Source organism: Athene cunicularia (assembly GCF_003259725.1).
Source record: "Athene cunicularia isolate RWA chromosome 4 unlocalized genomic scaffold, athCun1 chr4_part1, whole genome shotgun sequence".
NCBI classification, from domain to species: domain Eukaryota; kingdom Metazoa; phylum Chordata; class Aves; order Strigiformes; family Strigidae; genus Athene; species Athene cunicularia.
The window spans coordinates 41,162,970-41,169,720 of NW_020799098.1; the positions used below are offsets into that span (position 1 = coordinate 41,162,970).

At 39.2% G+C, this 6,751-nt stretch overlaps 1 protein-coding gene across 1 annotated transcript in view; it reads right to left on the reverse strand.

Moving 5' to 3' along the window:
* The window catches only part of PALLD (palladin, cytoskeletal associated protein), a 199,652-nt gene that overhangs the window by 67,171 nt on the left and 125,730 nt on the right, over positions 1-6,751 (reverse strand). The window lies entirely within an intron of this gene.

Consider the following 6,751-nt stretch of genomic DNA (forward strand, 5'->3'; position numbering starts at 1 on the left):
GCCGGCGCGTCCCACTCCGGCGGCTTCACGTTAAGAGTCCCGCGGTCACCCTGGGCTCCCCGGTGCCGGCGGGAGGCGTTACCAGGCTGCGGGGAACGGCGGGGAAAGGGGGGGTTGCCGCAGCGGAGCCCCTTTCCCTGTTGCCGCCGCCTAAGTCTTAATAGCTCTCCCCCCGGCGCGGCAAGAACAGGGGCTTTTGACACGCTTTTTACCAAAAAAGGCTCGGGTCCCACGCTGGAAGTTCACTTTCTTCCCTCCAGCAACTCGGCATCCATAGCCAGTAGAAAAGCTTGAGACGTTCCCCCTAAAGCAGAAGCAGGCGCTGCAGCTGCCTAGACAGCAGAAGAGACATCCCAGCCTCTTCCACGCTGCCATGCACAGAAGTGCTGCCACGAAAGTTTACGTTAGCTTTTCTGCGTAGGAAAAGTTTCAATGATTTCCACATCATTTTTGCCTGCATGAGAAGGTGGGTGGGATGGCTACAGGTTTTAATGCAGAAGCCACGTCTCAAAGTTACTCTAAGCTTTCTAAGACTTTTCTGTTCTTTTTAAATCATACTTATGCTACACCAAGTCCCTGAGTTCTCAAGTTAAACTGAATTTAAAACTTTTTTTCTAGAAAAAACGTATCACTATCACACACTTTAGTCATCTGTTTTACTGTCTCCTGTGTCTTCTTCACCTGTCAGAGAATAGCATCAGTCCAAAGATTTCCTGTGTGTTACAAAATTCATGCTGTTTCACAGTCTAATAATGCAAAACCATCCCGAATATCAAACACTTACTGTAAATACATTACTACTGCATATTCCACTAAGGGCACCATTTGGAGGTAGATACTTTTAAAAATTTTTTCCACAAGGAGATGAAGACTGAAGAACGGGTTTCTGTTGCTGGATCATACCCTTCCTACTAGAACCCTCTTGGTCTGAACCCAGAGCTTTCTTACAGAATACATGCCAACGTCAGTTTTATAAGTAATCATAGAACACAACTAATCATTTAGTAACATCTACTTAAACATCTGCTTAAAACCAGACAGACAATCTCAAAAGATACATCTATAAAACCTCTATTTTCAAATCCATACTCAGTCCGCAGAGGTGATCAGTGGTATCACTTGAATTATCTGCAATGTGGAAAGCAAAAAGAAGAGTACTAACACTCTTCCTTTTACCTCACTACTATTAAACATGCTGGACAATGGCAACTAAAAATAAGGGAGCTCCTCTTTCTTGTTTGAGCTCCACTTTCCAGTCAGTGTGTGTTACAGTCCAGTTCTGGATGTCTGGAATCTTTTGGGTTTACACAAGAACATTATCATAACGATTTTCCTCCAACTGGTATGAACCCCCAAGATGAGCAAGACCCGTACCTGAGAAATTTCATTCTACAGTGGATGACACAGAACAAGGTGGCACTGAAACTTCCCCTGCTTTATCAACCCCCTTCACCCCTTTTTACCATCCAGCCCTCTTTAGGACTCAAAACTCACTCCACATCGCTTGATTGCTCCAGAACATGAAGGGGAGAACAGAGGAATTCTGCCAACTAGGAAAAAGGGAAGCAGAAATAAAGCATCTCCTCATCACCAGAAGAGAGAGTGACATGTCAGATCCTGGCAGCAAGAAGACTGGCACTGCACTAGCACTCAGTCTCCAATTCTGGTACATGACTATGGGGAAGAAGCATGGTAGCTCATACACATAGTATTAAGATAGTACAAAGATAAAAAGAGTATCACTCATCACTAATCAGGTCTCTATAAGATTTTGGCTAAGTATGCTGGTTGAGGATAGTATTCTATCTAACAAGCAGAACACAGTTCAGCCAGTAATAGCTGCAGATAATCTAACACACACAACAAAGAACGGGCTGATGGATGGTAGGAAAAGCCAATTACAGAAAAAAAGTACCTGGACGTTACATCTCTTAACTGCACCTTCTCCTTTGTATTTGATTACAACAGTGAGTTAATATTGCAGTAAAGACAACTGAGTTCTCTGACACTTTATTCTGTCACAGATCTGATATTGCTCGATTTTGCACATATGTTCTAAGAATTCTGGAGAAGAATTTCATGTCTATACATGTATGCTCATGTTCACGTCACGGGGATGGAAGATGAAAGCAAAAAGACAGTTTGTGAACATCAGCTTAGTTCAAGACGTTTCCTGCAGTGTGACTCCACAAGCATAACTGGGCATGCAAAGTGAAAATGAAGGTCAGCTTACTGGGAACCAAACATGGGGCGCAACGTGAGATAAGGGTCCAAAGAGAAAGGAAACAAGATCATATGCTTAACTTAAAACATAATATGATCTGTGATTTTTTTCTTGTAAATAACTTTGCCCATCATTCCAGCCCCAGGAACATTTGTTTCTAGTTCAAGGAGTATGTACTCTATGTACAGCATGAGTAGCAAACTAAAATGAGCAAAACTAATTTACACGTAAAAAGACAACTGCATACAAGTCCAATGTAGTCCTAATACTTAAATGAAATATTTAGAATGTAATGACAATTATAACAAACAGGTTTTGGAAAAATGTAGTAAAAAGCCCAACAATTAATTTCTGTGAACTAAGAGAGGTAATGGTAAATGCCATTAGTGAAACATGCAAACACCAAACTGCCTGAAGTCATATGAGGTTTTTTTTTTTTTGCCTGCATTCATCATTCAAACCTTGAGAATCTTCACAAAATGAAGGTTCACTGTTTATACCACTCTGTAAATAAAATGAAATCAGCATTGCTTAAAGTTTAAAAACTAACAAGGATGACTTAAGGAAAAAAAAAAAGCTGAAAATGCAGAGAGAAAACTTTATACAAAGTAATTACATCCTCAGCAATCCAAGAGAAAACAAATGAAGCTAAAACAACTCAACGGACTTCTTCAGAGAGTCTGTCAAGTTCTTAAACTACTACAGAATAATTTGTAGTATTTAAATGCAACCTTTTTGCTTGCAGTGTATTTTCAGTGAAGAAAGTGTATTTTTATAGTGTACATACATCGTCATCCACAACAGGTAGTTTCCAGTGCTACTAGACTACAAATAACTACACACTTATTTCCTGTCATCTATTTGCCTATTTGTTGGTTTGGTTTTTTTTTAATTATGATATGCAAAATTTTGGCATCCTAGCTGGTGAATAACAAAGACATTAAAAGCTACAGTGGAGAGTGCAATTCTGATTGTGCTAGTTAAGACCAGATCTCTCAAATTCTTTAAATCAAAATTGGATGTTTTTCAGAAAGAAAACCAAACCAAACCTAAAAAAATCTGAGGTCTAGGAAGAAGTTGTGATTGAGATTCAAATGGTGTTTTCTACATGGGGGAGACACATGACACAAGATTCTTTTGGTTTTAAAAACTGGAAATTAATTCAAAAATATAGGCATGCCTGTAAATCAACCCAAAGAGAATTCAGCTAGCCACAATGGAGCTTTGCATCATATTACAGTTCAAACATCATTAAGCTCAGATGGAAATGGCAGTAACATAGACACTGAAGGACTAGAATAGGGAACTGAAAGAATTTACAAACTTTCAAACTTTCATATGCAGCTGACTGAATTCTATGATTTATGGAGCCCAATTCAGCAATCTCCCTGTTTTTCTTACATAAAGGAAATGCATGCCATTTACACTAGCTATGCAAAATAGGCTTTAACATATCAACCACTGTGGATTTCAAATTTTTGTTTAAAACAAAAAACCCCCATAAAATTACATCCTCTCCCATTCTGTTCTTGACAACATTTAAATGCTTTGAATAGGGATTACTAAACCAGGAACAGGACACTGATTTTCTTGGAATGCATGAGAGTCTGAGATTTCTTTAGAAGGCCAGAAAGCAAAATTAAGCTTTTCTGAAAACAAAACAGACCAACTATACCTCTGAAATGGCAACTGTCAAACACACACTAGTCCAAAGCATTTAGCGCTATTTCAAAAGTCTCTTGAATCCTGTGTTACAAGCATCCTGTACTACCTAACTTTGCTGGTGTTGGCAGACGCTGAGGTCATAACTGTAAATTGCTTTGTTTGGTGTTATTTCCTGTTGGTGAAATTCACAATGCCTGAGCTAGGAATACCAAGTTGTTTGTGGCTTTTGTTTTTCTTAGCACTTCTGGAAAATAAAGGATTATGTCTTTGTTACAAGAAAGATTATTTAAGTAAATGCTTCCCAATGCTTTCAATTCTGCCAATACACACCATCAAAGTTATGTTTTAGAGAGGAAACCATAGCTAAAGCTACCATTTGAAAGCAAATCACACTGCAAGGTCTATGATCTATGAAAACACGATTCAACAAATATAAAAAGAGGACCTTTTCCAAAACTTCTAATTATACATAAAAGAAAACAAAAATGAGAAGTTTCTGTTGCTGAGACAATTTTCATGAGAAGGCAAATACCATTTTAATGGACATATATGTATACACACACATGCATATGTATGTGCATGGTGATGAAGTGATGCATGCTCAAGTCTTCATCATAATACTAATCACTTCACCTTTTAGACTAAAATAGTAAAGGTCTTCAGGGTACAAAACTGTTTAAATAATATTGATAAGACTTACTATGTAACCTGTATGACAGTATGGAGAAAAAACATGGATCTACTTATATAAGCACTGCCTAACAAGGAACTGGAACTGTGACGGTTGAACAAGCAGCATATAGAGTATATGCTCTATAAATCAGGTATCCCAATGGTTTCCTTAAAGTACCTAGATACTTCAGTACCCATATTCTTAGTCTGTTTTGACCACGAATAATCCCAGAGAATTTCCTGACCTGCACAACTACTGATATAGCAATGCATAGGAGCTCTGGAAATAGCTACATTAAATATAACAAAATATAACCTGGAAAATTATTCACTCCTCAGACACAAAAGGATTTTGATCTGTGTTAAGCTGCCAGTTTCACTAACACCACAAAGGAGAACTATTTTGTAAGGTTTTGTCCAACTTCATTTTTCTACCAAGGTGTGAAGCTGGTTCTGCCCTGTATTAATTTCCCAACTCTTGCAGCTTTTCCTTGCACCTTCATTCTCTCCTCACTCTACCTCTCTTCTCAGATTCTCTATTTTTTATTAGTGAAATAAATTACAAAGATACCTGTAATACTCTTCTGTTTCAATCAACATACTGGGATCAAGAACAAAATAATCTTGCCTAAGGCTTACTCTCTGTGGTTTTGTTAGTATTGTATCTATGGTTTCTTCCTCACTTCACAGTAAAATTGGCATAACACTCTTCAGCTGTGATATTGAAATCACATGTGTAAGCATCACTATTGGATCTATGACAGGTCAACCTACACTTCAGATGCTTAAATTGTTAGGAGGCTTATATAAAGTCACCGGTGGCTGTAGCAAATTGAATGTCACCTGTAAATCCTTCCCAGTTCCTAACTCCAATCTCAACATCACATTCTCTAATACTCCTGATACAGTAATAGTGAGCATATTGTATCTTTCAATTAGTTGCACTTTAGTAACTTACAGCTGATGTAATTGGGAGGCCTGTCAGGAAAGATAAAGAAGCTGTTTCTTCTGAGTCAGTCTTCCCCACAATTTAAAGTGTTTTTCAGGAGCTGTTTATGAGCTGATCTGGTCGCAATTTCAAGATCAAGGCATAACTTACTTCCTTTCATCAAGATGTCAAGTTCATAGTGCATGTAATTGTTTGCTATAAAGGCTGTGAATTTAGGAGGCATTCTGTTGCTAACGTTTTGAAACCAAAGCAAACCAGGCCAGTATGTTAAGTGTTACTGCTGAAGTTTGTGCCCACAGGTATTTAGTTTTCTCTGTTCTAGCTTTCACACAGTCAGCAGAGATCACAGCTGCTCCTTCATCTACTGAATGTTTCTGTTGTGTTGATTCTTCCCGCTCCGAGTAAGTCTGAAGTGAAAAGGTGAATGGTGTTGTGTCTTTTCCCACCAGGCATAAGACCTTTAAAATTCAGCCCATATAAGTAGAACAGAAAAAGCCCCAAGGCACTAGGGATTAGGATCGCAGGGTGTGAATTCCATACTTATGTTTAAAACAGTAGTTTACTTGCTTTTCTGATATCCTGGAATATTTTTCCACCAAGTCATTTTGCTATGAAATGCTTTTCTATCAGGACTGTCAGGATGGTTTTCTTAGTACTCATTTTCTCGCTTTCTCAAGCGCAAAGCCACCTCAGCCTCTCAGGGCTTGCATGTACCTTTTCTAGACTAATTTTAAAGTTTTCATCAGAACACTGCAGTAGATAAAAACTCACAACGTGTTTTTGTTAATGCTTGGAATTATCTACGACGGGATATTTTTTCCCCTGGCAAAGGGGGAAAAAATTATCATCATTGTAATTATATTAAATGATATAAATAAGAATGGTATTATCATTTATCTTCAGGCTGCTAAAACCCGGGGCTGCCAAAGTCTCCTCCTTTATAAACAAAAATCAATAAGGAGCTTTCAGAAACACGCGAAAACGTGACAAACACAGCTTGAGTTCTCCAGTTTTTCTGGCGGAGGTTACAGAAGGATAAAGACAGGTTCGTGAGCCCTGATCCCCGGTACCTGCCACTCGCTGTGAAGAGCCGAAGGCGGCTTCTTGCCTGCAGGAGGGCGGCTTTCCCCGCCGGCTCCCCCCTGCTCCTATTCTGAAATCCTCCAGCTCCAACTTCCTTATTTGGTTGCCGGGACTGTTCTTTGTCTGGCTGAACCCCCCGGGCCGGGCCGGGCCGCGCC